The following is a 19,141-nucleotide window of genomic DNA, read 5'->3' as shown; positions in this document are numbered from 1 at the left end:
TCAGAGTGTCTAAACTCTTTTTTCCCCCTTCTGGCTCCACAATGCGCTGGAGAGACTTGCCGGCGGGGGTTCACAGCAGGAGAGTCCCTGAAGCATCGCCCGCCCGCGAGAACCCCGTCAAGGGCAGAGCGGACAAAGAGAGCATGGCCCGTCCGAGTGACGCATCACGGCGTAACTGCCCAGCCACTGATGTCTGTGCGAGAGCGCGAGGACTCACCCGCAACGCCGTTCCAGAAGCATCAGGCGAGCAAGTCACGGGACGGCAGAGAGGAGAAACAAGCGATAACGGACTCCTGCAGAGGAACATCCCGAGACCCCCTCACGGGACCGCAGACGGGCCCCCACGCGGCTGCGTGTGCGGCACGCGGCGTGGAGAAGGCGCGGGCCTGTGCCGCGGGCCGTCCTTGGTGAGCAGCGCCCCAGACAGCGCCCGCTCACGACATCAGTAGCCGGCATGTCCGGGTCGTCGGACACGCGCTGGCCACGGTTCGGCGCCTTCCACGCAGCGCGGTGTCTAATTCATTGTCCGGGCAACATGGCCTCGGGCCGAGTCGGCGGGGACACGGGAGGAGAGGGAGGGACGAGGACGGCCGAGGGGTCGGGCTCCTGTAGGGAGGGGGGAGGAGAGGCCGGCGCGGGGGCCGCAGACGGAACGGGGGAAGGTCTTCCCGTGTCCTCGCTTCCCCCCGGCGGACGGAGCCCCAGAGAGAGAGTGGCCCGGCCGGGGGGTCTCGGAGCTGGCTCAGTGGCCTCAAGGGCGGTGGGTGGTCTTTAGCCCCCGGCAGGGACACCCCCCCAGTCACAGGAGGGTGGCACCCTGTCGGGGACCACCCTGTGTGGTTTTGGAGATGGCAGCCCCTCGAGGGCGCCCCCCGAATCCAGAGTTACCCGCCCCCAGCTCCAAACAAGAAATAATGAAGTCATGTAAAAATGGGTTTGGTTTTTATTTGCTTGGGGCGCACAGGGACCGACTTCATATCCATTATTTGCTGACACCCTTTCCTTTCATGCGCGGGGAACACGGGAGGGTCTTTCACCCTTTCGGCCACTCAGGAATATCCATCTGTTTTCCACGGACCTGCTCACGGGCGCCGGTGCGGCGGGCCCGCGTCCCCCGCACGCTGCCGGCCACGTCTCCTGTGACCTTTTACTCACATCTCAGTGTCTCTCGTCGGTGGTGAAACATCGACTCTGGGCACGCTGCTGGATGTCTTCTGGCTCTGCCCTTCGGCCTGGCGTGCTCCGGACGGCAAACGGCGCAGACCTGAGGGATCCTATCGCCAGTCCCGTTCTCCAGCGCTTTCCAGGGAGAACTTCCACGGGCCCCGGGTCTCCCGCGGCCGGGGCGGGCCGGGCGTGTGCGCTCACTGAGACGCCTCGTGCGTCCTAGCGTCACCGAGGACAGAGAGTCCCCCAGGGGACAGCGAGTCCCCCATGGGGACCACGTTCCCGAACAGGGTGGGGAGACGCTGAAGCAGCGAATGTGGTTTGGGGGTTCTCGAGTTCCCTCGTTCTGTGGCTCCGCTGTGTTTAACGGGGTAACCGCACTTCCTTCTGAGTCCGGTCAGACGAGCGGCGTGGGGACACCGTTCGCAGCGCCGCGGCTGGGGCGACGCTGGTCCGTTTCTTGAAAGAAGGAAGCAAGACAGAGAACAGGAAACTTTTATTTCATCACCTGGCGGTCACTTGAAGATTCACCGTGGTCTCTTTGACATGTGACCTTCTCTGGTCACGCGGACAGCCAGAGAAGACGCAGAAGTGGTGTTTCTGGAGGGAAACCGTCCTCCTCGTTGTTCCAACAAGACAACCCACACTGCGTGCGTCTCCCACGATCCCAGGGACAGTGGCTGCAAGCCCTCGCTTCTGCAAGGTGCAAAGGCCATCGCCCAAAATTGTTTATTGAAAGCACCCTGAAAGCACCTTGGGAAGCAGCAAGGGCCAGGTGGTCACGCCCCCACTTTCCAGAGGGGGGCTGCTGATCAAACTTGAGGCTGGCTCCGGGCGCCGGGCGGGGGCTGCCCCTGCTCTAGGCGCTGAGGTCTTCTGGAAATGACCTTGGTTTCCCAGTCCTGCGCTCTGTCTCCCTCTGCGCCCTGCCTCGTCTGGGAAGAGATGTCCTTCCCGGCCACGCCACGGGGCCGAGTTCCGCCCCTGGTCCGCGCCTGGGGGGGCTGTGCGGGACGGGGGGCCTCTGCAGCAGAGGGGCGTGATGTCCGGACAGGACGTCATTCCGATGGCTGCCGTACCCCCCCCGCCCCCCTGAGCGGGTAGTGACTCCTGGACAGGTGACAGCCACGAGCCGGCCCCTTGTCAGCGGGTGTTGTCTCTTTGGCGAAGCATGTTTCTGGAAGCACCTGCTCCTGGGTAGCCTCCTCCACAGCCTTTCTGTTGGACCTGGTGGCGGGAAAACGGCCTCACCTTTTCAGCTACCTGCCTTTTCCTGACCTTTGTGGGCGGAACGATCGGGAGCACGACAGTGGAAGTGGGGGGGTTTGCCCGAGGAGCGGTGCCTCTGCCCCTCCCGCGGTTTCCGAAGGACGCACGGGGCGGGGGCCGGGCACCCACCGAGGCCACTGTGACCCGCCCCCCACGACATCTGTCTGCAAAGCGCCTTTTCCTCCACGACGCCCTTTCTCTTCCTGGAGCAGCCTCGTTATCTTCGTGAAACCATCCAGACTTCCCCTCAAAGTCCAAACAAACCATAAAAGACAAAGAAGGCAAAAACCATCCCAGGCCCCACCGCTCAAAGAAAGCGAATTTATATGCGATGGTGAACAGCCCACAGAGGCCGTTTCTAACCCTTTTTTTTCCTTTTTTCTTTTTGAAGGCCTACGTGCCAAAGACGATGTCCTACTTGGTCCTGGTTTACGTGTCTAGGTCCCAGCTGCCCCCCAGACCAACAACTCCCTTTTCCATAGACAACCGGGGACGGTGCCCGAGCGTGTTTGCAGGGCGCCTGCCGGGTGCTGCCCGCCGGGCAGGGAGGGACGGGGGTGGGAGGTGCGGAGGTCCTAGACACGAGCTCCCCTCTACCGCCCGGGCTTTGGAGGCCAGCGCTCTCCTTGGAGCAGACGCAAAGGGTGCGGTGAAGGCAGGAGGTGGCGGAATCAGGTGCTGCTGCTGCGAGGCGCGGAGATTTCTGTGTGGCTCCCGGGGTTGTGCTGGCAGCCGGGGTGCGGGGGTGAGGGTGGTGGTGGGGGGCGGGTGCCGCTCTGCTGCCGCGTCTGGTAACCCCCGCGGCACGCCGCACCGCCATCAGCATTCACGGGCTGGCTGCTGAACTTTCGCAGCCTCCCGATCCCGGAGACCCTTCGTGATGTGTGTCTGGGCGAAAGGACAGGACGTGTAACTCAAATGTCATGTCGAAAGGGTAGACAGCCGGCCTGCGCGGCTCCCAGCGGGCAGCTGCCAGCACGGTTTGAATTACAATTTTAATAACAAGGCGTCTGGCAATCTCTTCATCAAAAGTGCGGCCTTCAAGCGGAGCCGCGCCCCAGCAGGCGGTCTCGGGACGGTGGCCTTTTCGGTCTGGGCAGGATCTCCGCAGGCAGAGGGGGCGGGGCCTGAGAAGGGCCGAGACCCAGGGACGTTTGGGTGTTTTCTAAACAAACTTCTCCGCTCGCTGCTCGGAGGAGGAACCTGTAGATTCACAGAGCCCAGCCCAGCAGTGAGCCAGTCTGCTCACGGATCTGCTGGGCACATGTGCAGAAAAAGCGTTTGAATAAATACACCTGGAGTCTGTCTTCTGGAAGAGTCTGACTTTGCTCAGCCCGTGTCGCGGGGCCCGGGGGGCCCTCCGTCCCCACCTTCCCCTTTTCTCTGGTGGCCTCTTGCCTCCCTCTCTCCCCGCCCACGCTCCCCAAGCAGCATGGGGTCTCCCTCTTCCCCTTTTCAGCCTCTGTTTAGTACCAGTTCTCGGACATAGTATCGCCTCATTAAAACACGAGCCGCCGAATGGGCTCTGAGCGGGCGGCAGGGATTTTAAAGCAGGCGTCTCACACTCATCTCTTTGACCCGCACCCTTTGGCCTCCGACCTTTGGTCCTGCCCTCTGACCTTCGGATGTTGCCAGGGTGAGTCCGATAGAAATTTAAAATTTTAACTGAATTCCATTAGTTGTCATTATTTCAAACATTTAAACTTTTTAATTTTGAAATGATTTCGGACGTACGTTGTAGATTATTCACACACATTTTCCTCTTACTGGAGCGGCCGAAAACACTGCACCAAATGGAACCGAGTCCGGTTCCTTCTCTGTGCCCCTCGATGCGGTCACGCTCCGCCTGCACGCCCGCCCCCCTGCGGCTCACCAGCCCCGCCGTTCCCGCGTCCTCCAGGCCCCGGTTCTCAGCACGAGCGGCCCGGCCGGCACCGGGGAGGGCCCGCACGGCAAGGGCTGTTTCTCAGAAGCCGCCGTGTTCCCGCTGCGTTCGCAGCAAGCTCTGGCTCAGATGACGACCGTGGCCTCTCGGGGGTGTCCCCTCCGCTGTGGTCACGGCATCCTTACCTTGTGCTCACGCCGAGGCTCGCCGATCCCCCACGCGAGCTCTCTCTCCCGGGGTTCTGCGCCCTGCGGCGCTGGGAGACCCGCCTGCAGCTGGTGCCGTGAGATGTGTAGGCGGGCGCTTCACGTGCCTGTTCCGAGGGTTTCTTTCTTTTTCTTTTTAAAATTTTTTTAAACATTTTTCTTTTTTTTAAAGGTTTTATTTATTTATTTTTAGAGAGGGAAAGGAGGGAGCTAGAGAGAGAGAGAGAAACATCAATGTGCGGTTGCTGAGGGTCATGGCCTGCAACCCAGGCATGTACCCTGACTGGGAATCGAACCTGCGACACTTTGGTTCGCAGCCCGCGCTCCATCCACTGAGCTACGCCAGCCAGGGCTCCGAGGGTTTCTTCTGCTCACCGTCCCGGCACCGTCTCCGAAATAACACAGGTGCAGAGACAACAGTGATACCATCACCGAGCGAGTGTGGGCCCCTGTGTGATGGATGGCACGGCCCACATGTCTGTGAACTTGACCCTGCTTGGAATTGACTGGTCGTGTCCCATCTCTCCCTTTCCCGACCCTAAGACGCAGCTTGGGGAGACTTCTTTATGAGGACGGTCTCGTGGGTCACCGCCCTGCGCATGTCTTTACTTGCCGTGACTGCCGTTTGTGGTGCGTTCTCTCTTCCCACGTGACGTTCTTGCCGAGGACCGAGTCTCCGTCCGGCCCCATCGGCATGTAAGGCTGGTCGTGCTGAGGCTTGAGTTGCAGTTCTAGTGACTTCTTGGGTGTTGAAGTGCAAACTCGGCAGCGATTATTGTTCTTGCCGGAGAGGCCGGGACACAGCCCGGACCCAGACCGTCACTCCCGAGCTGTGACCGAGGACGAGACACTTAGTCACTGCGCATCCTGACGCCCCTTACATCCTGTGACAAGCACTGAGTGCCAGGAGCCCTCTAAGAGGTGGTGACACCTGCCACGTGACAGAGGAGTCACTGTCGGCTCTTCCTGTGACTGTGATTATCGTTGTTCGTCGACGATTGTCACCCACGTTAGTCCCAAGGGTCACCGTTGTCACCGTGTCAAGGAGAGGCGCTGGAAAGACACGGCCAGACCTGCGTGTCCCCAGAAAGGTGCCGTCCCCCGGAGCCGGCGTCGGCCACACGTCCCTCTGGTGGCGGGTCTGGACGGAGAGACGCTGGGCGTGTGGCAGCCGCCCCGGATTGGCAAGACTCAGTGACATGAAGAATATCAACCTCTCGTGAATAATCTCACATTGATTTTACGTGGTACTGACAGTATTTAGGACCTAGCGGGTGGAAGTACGTCGTGATAATTCACCGCCTCTGCTTCCTGTCGGTTTTAGAAGCGCGGCCGCCAGGAGGTCGGCACTGCTCCGGGGGCCGACCCCGCGCTCCCGAGGGGCGGCCCGCCCGCTCGCCCGCCCGGCGGCAGGCTGTGCGTGCAGCTGGCGGTGGCGCGGGGCCGTCTTTAAGAGCACATTCCGCGGAGTGCGCTGATGAAGCCCTCGGAGTCCCTTGCTCATCACAGTCATTAAGATTTAATTTTAATGACCGCATGAGGGAACGTTGGATTTCACTTATCAGCACAAAAAAACCCTGAAGCTGGTAATCGGTTGGCGTCTGCGCCGAGCCGGGTTCTCCCCGACAACGGCAGCAGTGGACGGGCTCTCGCGTGGGTGGGGGGTGGGGGGGGTGTTGTGGTCCTGGATGGCTGAGTGAGAGCTCTTGGGTGAAGACGGAATCTCAGCTTCCCGCCAGCCATTTGGCCGGAACACGTCCGTCAACTCTGCTCGGTCTCTTGGAGACTCAGTTTCTTTATCTGAAACAGGGAGGAGAACCCCGCCGAGCGGCACAGCGGTCCCTCGGACACTCTTCCTCCCCCGCGTCGTCTCCCTTCGCTCTGGGCTCTGGGAGGACGCGAGAGGCTCCCTCCGCCCGTCGCCGCCCTCGCCCGCTGGTTTCCGGGTGGGTTCGGACCCCCGGGCATGCTCCGGGCCAGAGGCGTGTGGGCGGGCTGTTTCTGGAGGGAGGACAGACGCTCGTATGGCGTGGGGATGCCCAGGGGGACACCTGCTGTGGACGCGGGCCCCGAGCTGCGGCCGCCCCAGGCTTGCGCAGTGGGCTCCTGACCAGAGGCCGCGGGGACCGGAGGGCTGCTGTCCACGGGCCCAGCCACGCCGGCTCCCCGTGAGGAGGCTCCGTGCCCAGCCCGCCCGCTGCCGCACGGGCTACCACTGACCTCCCAGCCACGGGTGCCATCCCCGGGAGGGACCAGCGGGCCGCTGGGTGACGGCTGCTCTGGGGTGGCCCTCCCACTTCTGGGAGGGGACGCAGACTTGGGCTTGGGCTGGTCCTTCTAGGGCAGAGACAGAGCTCGCGCCTGCATCTGCTCTCCCCGCCGTCCAGTCTCCTGCCCTCAGGACGGCGCCTAGCGTCGGACCCAGGGCCCACGGGTTCCAGCTCGGGCCTGGGGGACGCAGGGGCCCCCTCTGCGATGTGTCACCTGGGAGCGACTACGCACAGAACACTGGGGTGGCCGGGGAAGGCCCCTTAGGACGCTGGCAGCGGGGCGGTGTTCTCCAGGGTCGGGTGCTGTCCTTCATGGTGTGTGTGTGTGACATGACACATGGGGCTGCCCGAAGACTGTGACCAGGGTGCGGTGACATCGTCTGGGGACCGTTAGAGACACCAGTGACCTACGGCACTTGTTGAGGACGGTAAGGAGCACTTGGCCCCAGGGAGACCCCTGCAGTGTCAGTGTCCCTGTATCAGGGGTCAGGGACTAACCCCCCCGAGGAAAGTTGGGGATTTGTAGTCTGGAGGGCAGGCAGGGGTCAGTGGGTAGGGGACAGCTGGGGGGACAGGAGCGGTCAGGAGTTTGCTGGCCCCGCCGACCAACAGGTTCCTTGCCGACCTAACAGGTTCCTTGCTGAAGGCCGGCTGGGGGGGGAGCGGACGTCACCCGGGGGCTGGTGGAGGATGAGGACCCCCTCAGGTATCGGGGGGGGTCAGGCCCCGAGGGAGGGGGTCGTGGCCTACCCGACGGACGCAGCAGGGTTCTGGCTGAAACCGGACCAGAGTCCGGGTCTCGTGGGGAAGAGCGCTCTGAGTGAGTGACAGACAGACTTGTTAAGTTTGGTCTCGGAGGGTCACCGTCATAGCCGGGGAGGGGACGCACGTGGCCCGTCTTACAAATACGCCAGGTGACTCATGGGGAGAACTTGGACTTGATGAAGTTCGTGTCCCGGAGATTCTGTCGCTCAGAGGAAGAATGCTTCCAGGCGAGGGACGGTCACGGCTCCCGGCGTCGGAGGCTGGCGGCTCCTCCTGTGGCCGGACCGTTGCGCAGAAAAGGGGTCACCGTACCCGGCAGGGACTGACCCTGATTCCCAGGGGGCAGTCGACTGCCCCAGCGTGGGGGTGAGCAGGACCATGTCTGAACTGAAAGGACCCACGGCGGTGCCCTTTGCCCCACAGTCCAGGTCGGTGTCGATAAAGGAAACCCGATAAAGACACGACCTCCAAGAAGAGTTCAGTGGCTCCAGGAATAGCGGTCCGGTCGCCTTAGCAGCAAAGAGCGTGGTCCAGCGGGGAGTGGGCCGGGTGCGGGGCGGACGCGGCGCTGTGGGTGGCCTGCTCCTGCGCCCCCTGGTGGCGGCCCCGGCTCAGCTCTCAGCACAGGAGCCGGAAGAGCTGGCTCGGGGGATGATTTACGGGGACTCTCGATCCTGCCCTTTACTCTGACGCCTCTTAGGGGAGCACCCACGGCCTCAGGTTTTAGGGTGCAGTTGGGCAGATGGCCGAACTGAGGTCCTTTCATCCTCACTTGGCGTTTTTTCAAAGACAAGAGTGGGTGCGGGGGTGGGTGGGTGCAGCACTGTGTCTTCTCTGTCCTGTGCAGACGTGCTTTTCACCCTCCCCCCTGGGCCCCGTGCCCCAGGGGGCTCACCGGCCCGGGGCTGGGGGCACCAAGGCCACCTCTTGCCCTCTGGCCCCTGCTGGGTCCAGTCGGTGGAGGGGGGAGAGGGAGGCGGGTGGACGGTGAGCTCAGAGCACCCTCCGCCCTCTGCGTCTGAGGTTCCGGCATCCGTGGCTACGGAGGGCCCACTGAGGGACTGGAGCCCCGGGGGGTCTGGCGTGCACAGGGGGCCACCGCACCTTCCTCCCTGGCTCCCTCCCTGCCCCATCACGGGGGCAACTGCTTCTCTCTCGGACACCCAGGGCTCCAGGCGCCCCTGGCTGGCCTTTCCCGAGTCCCTGGGCGCATGTCCCTGGGCCCCAGCCTCTGGTTACCCGGCATTCTGGCTGGGCGACCTTGACCTCTGCTGGGACCCTGCTGGGGTGTTTTCAGGTCACGAGTGCAAACCTCCCCGCACAGTGGCCAGCACTTGGCGTGGGCACTCCAAATGATCATTTTTCCCTTCCGAATTCTTTTAAATCCCTCGTTCCCACGACTGCCTACAGCATGAGCCCTGTTTCAGGACACAAATGAGGCGATGCAGGTCCGAGGGCTCTGTGAAACCTGAACCTCGCTGTAAAGGCAAGGGCAAGTCACACCAGACTCCCCGAGCCTCAGAAGCGTTATTTTAAAAAACCCCGGTGCTGCCGGGCCCGCCGCAGTCACAGGCAGCTGCGTGCTCCTCGGCCGAGGAGCGGGCGCCGGCCCGGGCTGCCGCTCCCAGGCGCGTCTCGGGGACGGGAATGACTCGACTCCTCGTCTTCAGCACCAGGTCTCCGGGTTTAGATCCCATTTCCATTCCCTCTCCTCTCCAGCTCAGCGGAGCACGTGGGGCGAGAGGAACAGACGGAGAGGTAATTGCTTTTGTCTCATTGCAGAAAAGAGCAAAAAAAAAAAAAAAAAAAAGCACCGGGGAAAAGCGTGCGGAATGTGGGAGAGCCCCCAGAGTCCGCACCTGGCCTCCAGGGGGCGCCGTGACCCAGGAAGGGGCCGGCGAAGGCAAACCAGCCCCAGCTCCCCTGTCTGGAACTGGAGTCCCACTGTCAGAGCTGCTGGGGGCCTTGGGGGACAGGGTGGGTGGCGCAGGCTGGGCCCTGCCCTTCCATCTGCAGAGGACCCGTGGCCCAAAAGGCACCTCTTTCCCTGCATCTGCCTTTGCTCCCCCAACGGCAGGAGGCTCAGCTCGCCGTCCAGGGTCCCGGGCTGCCTATTGTCCTTCCAAATGGAGTCGCTTGTGGCAATGGTCTGGGCAAAGAAATGCAGCATCTGCTCTTTAAAACCCCGGCGGCACCAGGTCCTGTTCCGGCGGCAGCGCTTGCATGGGGCAGCGGCCAAGGGTGCGCACGCCTGATGGACACAGCCCTGGGTGCCTCCCACGCCCTGGTTCCTCACGTGGCCGCTTCTCACCAGCTTCGGTTTGCTTGTCTGTCAAATGGGGCCAATGAGTGTGTCTCCTCGGGGCGATGGAATGCAAAAGGTCAAGGAACCCATCACTGTGTCGTCACCAAAGGGCTTCCCGGGCCCCTCCCCCTCGTTTACCTGGTTTCCCTCCCACCCTCCAAGACCCCCTTCAGTGGGGTTTCCTCCCGGCCTGGCCTCCTGTCTCCGGGGTGTGCCGGACCAGTCAGTCACCCGCAGTGTCTGCTTTTCTCCTCATCCCTGCTTGTTTCCCCACAGGCTCCCGCATTCCGCGGCCTCGTCTGCAGTTACTGAACAAGCACTCACGGAGCACGTGTTGCACACACGGTTCTTTATAATGGGCGCAGGGCGAGGGCATGGCTGAAGGGAGGCCAGGAGGAGCAGCCGTGCACGCCCGGTGGGGTGGGGTGGTCTGCTGGTTGTGTCCCAGACCCCGGGGACGTGCCGCCTGGGATGGAACCTCCGCTCATGCGTCTGCTGTCTGTGTGCTCTCGGGTGCAAGTTACCTCTCTGATTCCCCTGTTCCGCCGGCCCTGCGTCACGGAAATGGGGGAGGTGGGAGGAGAAGGGGGCTTCCTCCCTGTCTCTGAGGACCACGGCAGGGTCCATTCTGTGCCCTGTCACGAAGAGGAAGCGATAAAGCCAGGGCCCGTGTCTGATGCGGGTCCTGGGCCCACCTTGCCCGGCAGGGAAGGGGGAATCTCTGTTTTTTTTTTGTTGTTGTTGTCGTGTTTCACCTCCAGACCCCTACTGCTTTGTCTGACTGCAAGGGGCTCACGTCACGGAGTCCAGCGTGAGGTGTCCTGTCTGTCACCTTAGAGAGTTAACACCCACCAGTGAGTGGCAGTTGCCGGACATTGAGCGCCTAATGGGCTGCACCTCCCCGGCCTGGGAGGGTGGCACGGGGAGGGGACTGCTCGCTGCCCCTGCGGCCTCCCCGCTGGGCTGCCTGAGGGCTTGACCGCGTCTGAGAGACTCGGTCAGGAACGTCCGTGCCCGGGAAGGCTGTCCTGGGGCCGCCGCGGACCCACGGGGCCGAAGAACGTCAGAGCTGGCCTCTGGTGAGCCCCGGGCCCCGGCCCCCCTCTCACCGACGGGGGCCGAGGAACAGGGTGAGGGCGGTGACCGTGCTGGACAACCTGGTGATGACGAAGTCAGGTGAGGCCCTGCTTTCACGGAGCTCGGGACCCAGCGAGGGGGCAGACGGACCTCGGGGAGACAGCTGATCCCCAGGTGGACAGGGTGCAGTAACAAAGAAGAGCACATCGGGGCTGTGTTACGAAGGCGGCCGGGGAGGCGGTGCTTCGGCTGAGACTGGAACCGCGGGCAGGTGCTGGCCGCACCCAGGTCTGGGGCAGGCGAGTGGCGGGCGGATGGAACTGGGAGCCCAGAGTCTCTGAGTCAGCCGTGCACGAGTGTGTGTTTGGAGCCGAGCGCGGCCAGAGCCCGGGGGGTGAGGGTGGTTTCGCTCAGAGGGGCAGGCAAGGTGACCCCTGCAGGGCGCAGGGCCGCTCGAAGGAGACTGAATTTGATTGTGAGCGCGGGGGAGGGAGGGCAAGGGGAACGTCTCCAGCCGTGGACTGAGAACATGTGATTGATGACGGACAGGACTGCTCTGCTGCTGTGCGGAGGGTGGGCCGTTGGGTGGTAGGAATGGAGAGAGGAGAAGCAATTAGGAACTGACTTCCGTAGTCTTAGATGAGAGACAGGCATGGGACGGGCTGAGGGAGGGCGGCGGGCGCTCTGCGAGGCCGATCCTTACAGCAAGCACTCATGCAGAGCAGACGTTATTACCCCCATGCATCAGTCAGATACGACCAGGAGAACAGAACCGGTAGGATGGGTGGGTGGGTGGATGGATGGATGGATAGGCAGAGAGACAGACACACAGGTAGATAGATAGATACGTAGGTAGGTAGTCAGGTAGGTAGTCAGGTAAAGAGGTAGATAGGTAGATAGATAGGTAGGTAGGCAGGTAGGTAGGTAGGTAGTCAGGTAGGTAGTCAGGTAGGTAAACAGGTAGGTAGTCAGGTAAAGAGATAGGTAGGTAGGTAGGTAGGCAGGTAGGCAGGTAGGCAGGTGGGCAGGTAGGTAGGTAAGTAGGCAGGTAAAGAGATAGATAGGTAGGTAGATAGGTAGGCAGGTAGGTAGGTAGGCAGGTAAAGAGATAGATAGGTAGGTAGGTAGGTAGATAGGTAGGCAGGTAGGCAGGTAGGTAGGTTGGCAGGGAAAGAGATAGATAGGTAGGTAGGTAGATAGGTAAAGAGATAGGTAGGTAGGCAGGTAGGTAGGTAGGTAGGTAAAGAGATAGATAGGTAGATAGGTAGGTAGATAGGTAGGTAGGTAGATAGGTAGATGGGTAGATAGATAGGTAGGTAGGTAGGTAGGTAAAGAGATAGGTAGATAGGTAGGTAGGTAGATAGGTAGATAGATAGGTAGATGGGTAGATAGATAGGTAGATAGGTCGGTAGGCAGGTAGGCAGGCAGGTAGGTAGGTAGGTAGGTAAAGAGATAGGTAGGTAGGCAGGTAGGCAGGTAGGTAGGTAGGTAGATAGGTAGGCAGGTAGGCAGGTAGGTAGGTAGGCAGGTAGATAGGTAGGCAGGTAAAGAGATAGATAGGTAGGTAGGCAGGTAGATAGATAGGCAGGTAGGTAGGTAGACAGGTAGGCAGGTAGGCAGGTAGGTAGGAAGGTAGCTAGGTAGGCAGGTAGGTAGGAAGGTAGGTAGGTAGGCAGGTAGGAAGGTAGGCAGGTAGGTAGGTAGGTAGGCAGGTAGGTAGGAAGGTAGGTAGGTAGGCAGGTAGGTAAGAAGGTAGGTAGGTAGGCAGATAGGCAGGTAGGCAGGTAGGCAGGTAGACAGGTAGGCAGGTAGGTAGGTAGCAAGGAGCTGGTTTACACGGGTGGGGCCTGCCGGGCAGGCTCTCCAGAAGGGGAGGCGGGCGCTCGTGGGTGTGGGCTGAGGCGCAGGCGGGACTGCCCTGGGAAGGGAGCCCCAGCCCTGCTCCTGAGGACTGTCAGTGGGTCACATTGCCCGCCCTGAGCCCCAGGTGATGTGGGGTGAGCTCCTCGACTCCTATGGACGATGGGCTTCCATCGCAGGTTGGAAACCCCTCCACAGCCGTACCCCACGAGTGTCTGAGCGCCCGGGCACCCAGCTTGCCCAGTTCACAGGTTCGGCCGATCATCACGCCCCATTTCACAGATAGGGAAACTGAGGCCCAGAGGAGAGGCCGCTGCCGCGCTGGCTGTTCGGCCTTCGCTCGCCTGTTAAAACATGGCCTCGTGGGTGTTTCTGGGGTCCTTAAACCTCCCACAGTGTTTGCGTCAGCATCCAAGGGGAACGCAGGGACGGACTTACCACGAGCGACCCAGCCGATGCAATGTCTAAATCACGAGAGTGGAGAAGTCACTCCCCGAGCTTTCCCTCGTCCGTCCGGGAGCCTCCTGGTGAGTCACGTCCAACGTGGGCAAGGCTGTGATGTTTAAGGAAGTCAGTGATGGCAGGGTTTCCTTCTCTAATTCCCCATTCCGGATCGCAAGAGCCCAGACTCTCGACACGCCGTCCCAGCCCCGAGGCCGAGCCAGCTCCCGGTGCAATCACGGAGCTGACCTCTCCTGGTTCTCTAACTGAGCACGGGTGATTGGTGCCCACGCTCGGTAGCGGACTGTCACGGAGCTCACACCCCTGCACCGCGGTCACACCACCAGTTACTCTGTGGGCTGTGCCTCCGCTTCCGTTTGCTGGGGACTACTGTCAGCGCTGCGTGACGAGTGTGGGTGGGGAGTGTCACGGGACAGCTGCTTTCCCTGAGGGGGCGGCGGGGGCCCTGGGGGGCAGAGGCCAGCGAGGACACAGGCGCTCGCTCCCTGGGCCCGCGGGTTGAGTGACAGCCCGAGGCCCACAGGTCAGGGTGTTTCTGAGCGTGGAGGCGGGAGGGGGCCAGGTCAGGGACCCCGAGGAAGAGCCCGCCCTTCGACCCTGCGGGTGGGCACGCTGGCGGAGGGAGCGAGGACAGTTCCACAGTTTGCATCCCTGAAGTCACACTTGCTCCGGGAGGGCAAAGCTGTTACCACGGGTGACCTCTGACCACCGAGCTGACCGGTCCCCGTGGGAAAGCCCCGGAGAGACCCAAATGGCTCCCAGGCCAGTTTCCCCCCTAAACTTCTGGGCTGGGATGAGTGCCGGGCAGCTGAGGGGTGCAGCCGTCCCGGGCTCGCAGCCCACCGCCGGGCGCCCCCTGCGCCAGCCCGACGGGACCCAGCCGCCCCTGCGCCAGCCGGGGAAGCACGGCCGCATCGCCTGCAGGGAAGATGCACTTGGCCGTGGGGTATTTATCCCTTGTCGGCAGGGTTAGTCTTTGTGGGTGGGAAGAGTTTACAGGTTTGGAGTTGAAAGGAACACATGGTTTGAGTAGAACACGTTTTCCCCGGAGTGTGCAGAATGGGCTTGGATTGCGGGCCCTGGACCCAAACTACGCGCGGGGGGCTGCCACTGTGGGGAAGGGAAGCAGAAGGCAGGGAGAGGGGGTGGGGGCGGGGCAGGGGCTCTGGAGAGGGCTCAGCAGATTTTATGTCCATCAAGAAGAGCTGGGACAGTGTCGCAATTCCCAGTCAGGCCACATGCCTGGGTTGCAGGCCACCGCCCCCAGCAACCGCACATGGATGTTTCTCTCTCTCTCTCTCTTTCCCTCCCTTCCCTCTCTAAAAATAAATAAATAAAATCTTAAAAAAAGAAGAACGGGGACGGGGCGGGTGTGTGGACCACGGCCGGTCCCCGCTGGTGGCTGCCCACTGGATGAAGGGGTCAGGGGACCCCGGGCCCAGAGCAGAGAGGAGCTGGAGGCAAGGCTCCCTGGAGAAGTGGAGTTTGCCAGTCAGGAGCGCGGCAGAGAAGACAGGCCCATGGTCGGGAGTCCCAGGAAGGCACTCTTTAGAGGTGGGCGGGCCGGCCGGTGACAACGTGCTGAGGGGGGCACGCGGGACGCCGCCACGCCCCTTGGGGGAGGCCCCGGAATCTGCATTTCTGCCAGGAAGCCCGGATGATTCCGGTGCAGGTAGTGAGCTGACTGCACCCTGGGAAACAGCGGTCCGCGGCTGAGGTTAGAAACCCCGGTGGGGCCCAGCGCTGTGCAGGGGGCCTTCCAGGCCTTCCCTGGGGGTGGACGAGGGACCGGGAGCTGCTGCGTCCCGCTGGGGAAGAGGGGGGGCTGCATGCATCGGCCTTGAAGTCTTCGGTGCAAAGAGGCCGCACATTGGCCACCACGTCTGAGCTCTGCCACCATCCGCCTGAAATCGATGTCTCGTTCCCCCCGGGCTGCCTGCTATTTCTCCCTTGATGACCATCATCGGTAGACGAGGCAGTGTCGTGGGAACCAGAGCGACCAGGCAGACCCCACCCCCTGCCCCGGGGAATCTCACAAGGTCACCCCCACACGGAGGGGGCGCAGCCTACTCAGCTCCGTGGGTGGGTGTGAGGGTGCGTGTGAAGGCTCTGGGGGAGGACCTGGCCCTGGGGGCGTGCTCACGGGGGCTGGCTGCACACTTTCCCTTTACATGTCTTTAAATCCCACTGCTTCTCAGGCCCCGCTCGAAACAAGCTTCCACTTCCTCCCCAGGAAGTCTTTCTGACCTCCTTCCACCCGAGGGGGCCTCTGCCTCCCGGGTGCTCGGGCTGTGACGTGTGCAGAAGTATTCGGCTGGCCTGGGGGCATGGTCATGGTCCCCGAGTACCCGGGACGTGGTCTGGAGCCTTTGGCTCTAGAACGGAACTGGGGACGTCTGCCCACATCATTTTGTCGGCACTGTCGTGGGTTCTGGAGTGTTCTACCAACTCCACCAGCGGTCTGCACATTTCTCACTGTGCGTGGGCACTGGCTTCCACGAGTGTGGCCAGTCCGGGCTGCGGAGGCCATCACTCAGACTCTGGCCGACACCCAGGGCCAGGCCTCAGGGTCAGCAATGATGAGGAGCCCCTCGCCCCCCTCAGAATGCTGGAACCCGGGAGCCCTGAGGGGAGGTCACAGCTCGTGAATGTCCGCCCTCGCAAAGAGCAGCCTCCTTGCACCTTTGCAGGGGCGGCGTCAGCAGCTTGTCTTTTTAAACGGCGAGGGATTCCACCTGTATTTGGCCCCACAAACACTTACAATTAGGGCAGAATTCGGAAAAGTGGGCTTCTGTTTCCACTGAACAACATTAATGCTGCCGTCTCTCCTGACAAGGGCGAAAGAAAGGGTTGATCACTTATTCATGCAGACCCAGCGCGTGTGAACCATTTATTTGTCCTGTTCTGGGGAGTTTGCAAAGCCCACCCGTGGGCACCCGGGGCGGCGGGTCCAGCCCCAGCTCAGAAGGCGACTTGCCCTCCACCCCCAAAGGCACGCCGGCCGGCTGGCCGGCCGGGCGAGCTCGCTGTTGCTGTCGGAAATCAATGGGTAACCATGGAGACGGCCCGACCGAGGGAAACTATTTCCTTATGAACAAATCATCAAAAAAAAGATCAATTGCAAGCTGAAAGGGCCCTCGCCGGGCCTGCTGGGTGGACGGGGAGGAGAAAGCCCGCCTTTCGGGGCCAGGAGAGGGTCACCTCCGGCCGTGGCGGCGAGGACGCACCTGCCCTCCGACGTCCTGGCGTTGGGGCCGGGGTTTCCGGAGCTCTGTCCTTGCAAGGCCAGCGCAGACACGTGCCTCTCGTGGCCAGAAGAAGGTCCCCAAGCACAGGAGGCCTGAACTCGTGACCTTCCAGCCTCTCTCCAAGCGGCGACGAGAACTTGGGAGACGAGCAGTTTAATCTCACGGGGCCTCCGTGTCCCTGTCTGTGAAACGAGGGGCGCTGGGCGAGCCCCGGGGGGCGGGGGTGAGGCCTCCCACCGGTCACCCCCGTGCTCTTCCTTGGAAGACCTTACCCATCAGTCTTTGGCGTTCCTTCTCCCCGAGCCTGGACGGGGCCTCCGAATCCTTAACAACACACTTCCCCCGGCGGCCGCGTCCTGTAGGTCAGAATTGTCACATCTCAGACGTCCGTCTGCCTCTCCGTGACCTTTCAGGCTCCTGCAGCCGCGATGTTGCAAGAATTTGCAACTGACTCTACGTGCAGAATGCCTGTTCACGCCCTTCCAGCTGGACCTGAGCTCCGAGTCCCAGTAACAACAAACAACAACAATGAAACAATTGGAAATCTAATTATGTTGTCTGTATGAAGCCAAGGGAGTTGTTTGGTCTCATTAATGAGGCAAGATAGTTATTGCCATGGAAAGCATGAGCCTCCAGCCAAGCCGGTCCAGGTGACACGGGGTCGGTGGCACTGGGAGGCTGGCTGTCCACCTGATTGCGGCTCCGAGTCGCAACTTAGTAACACGTCTGCCTGTGGCGAGCCTACTCCGTTGTCACCAGCAGGGGGCAGCGCCTCTCCCGTCAGGTGTCTCCTGGGGAGCCGGTGGTGCAGGGGGGCAGGCTGGTAGGCAGGGGGTTGCAGAGATGGGGTTGCAGAGATGGGGCTGCGGGGGGGTGAGAGTGCTCTCCCAGCCTCCTGGGTGGCGGTCTTGAGGTGTCCCTCCAGGCTGTTTCAGGAGCTGCTGTCACCTGCTTGGCAGGGCACCCCCACATTCTGGCGTCTCACGGCGGTCCCTTCCATCAGCGTGATGAGCATGTAGCAGTGGTCTGCAGGTGTTTTCACAGCTCTGGGCCGCTGCCGGTGCGGACACGAACGCCGGCCATCTCCATACCTGCGTGTCTGGGGGCCTCTGCGGGCCCAGGGGTCTCTGACCTCAGGCAGAGACGGACCCACGGCCTCCCAGAGCGGTCGCGAGAGTCACGCTGAACCAGTGCGTCCAAGAGCATCGGCGAACACAGGCTGTCATCGCTGGTGTGGACCTGGCTTCCCGTTCATGTGAAGTACACACGCCACTCGGAGAGTCTGTTTTTGAAAGGTAGCTTGGCGCCCGTAAGAGGGTCGTCCTGCCCCCGCAAGGCACCCCGGGGCGTCCCTGGCCTGGACCGGGCGTCCCTGGCCTGGACCGGGCGTGCCGGGGCTGCACAGGGCTCGCTGCCAGCATCCGCTGCATTGAGACCGAAAGCCAACGCCGATGTCTCACTCCCAGCGGACCCCCATTTCCTCGTCCCAGCGTGGATTTGGAGACGCCAAATTTCACGGGGTGGGGGTGGGGGTGGGGGTGGGGGTCGCGTCTCCCTGGGAACGCGCAGGCATCCCGGAAACGGCGTGTGTCGGGGTGGTGGTTCCTAGCAGCACCAGGCCCCCAGCTTCTGCTGCTGTGTTCACCAGGAGCAGGGGTGGGTGGCCCGGTGTTCTTGGGATGGGGGCGCGAGTGACAGGCAGGTCAGTAATGCGTCTGCTGACGTCAGAGACGGCTGTTGAGACGGGACTTTGGTCCTGGAGCCGAGTGGGCGGAGCGGCCTGTGAGGTCAGAGGGGAGCAAGGTCTTCGGGCCCGTAGGTGCGTGGCGGAGTTGAATGGCGTCTTTATCTGTAGGACGGGCGGCTGTGCTCCGCTCGGGGCGCCTATGGGTGTGGAGCAGCGATGCAGAGAGGCCGGGGAGCGGAGGGCGTGCGGGGCGTCCTTCCCGTTTCCTGTCAGCGGACGCCTGTCCTCCGTTTTCCCACTCAGCCACGGGCTCGACGCCTTTGTCCTGGGTCCCGTGCCCGGCGAGGAGAGCAGGCCGGGAGGTGGCTCTCTGCCCTTTGGTTGGAGATGACCAAGTCACCACGACGACAACACCAGTCTGCCTTGTCAGACGCCCTCGGTGAGCTCTGCACACGTACGGTCAGGGCTTTCTGTGCGTGGAAGTGTTTCCCGGGTCGGGGGGTGGGGGGGTTCAGCTCTGGAAACCATTCTCCCTCGTGTGAGTGAGGTGCGTGTCTGTGTGCTCCCCGCCGCGGCGGGGCGCTGGGCGTGTCCTCTGTCCCCCGCGGCCCCCGGCGTCCCGCGGACATCGCCGCCCACTCCCTCCTGCGTGTATCGAACGTACGGTGGCCCACAGGCCAGCCCCGCCGGCTTGTTCAGGAGAGACACGTGTGTGTGTAAACGGGTAATTCAAATGCTCCCTGGCAAGAGAGGCGGAGGCTGGAGCGCACAAGCGAGGCGTGATCAGGACCCGTCCTGAGAGCCGGAGAGGCAGCCGTGCTGGCGGCGATGAGTCAGCGGGGACGGGGGCGGCTGGCACAGGGGCAGGAGGGACGGGTCTCCCTGGGGGCACGGCATGGAGACAGGGGGCAGGGGGCCCTGAGGGAGGCCTGCGGGGCTC

Source organism: Phyllostomus hastatus, unplaced genomic scaffold, assembly GCF_019186645.2.
Source record: "Phyllostomus hastatus isolate PE091 unplaced genomic scaffold, TTU_PhHast_1.1 phas_scaffold_129, whole genome shotgun sequence".
Lineage (NCBI taxonomy): Eukaryota > Metazoa > Chordata > Mammalia > Chiroptera > Phyllostomidae > Phyllostomus > Phyllostomus hastatus.
The sequence above is the reverse complement of the archived record's forward strand: the minus strand, read 5'-3'. Positions refer to the sequence as shown.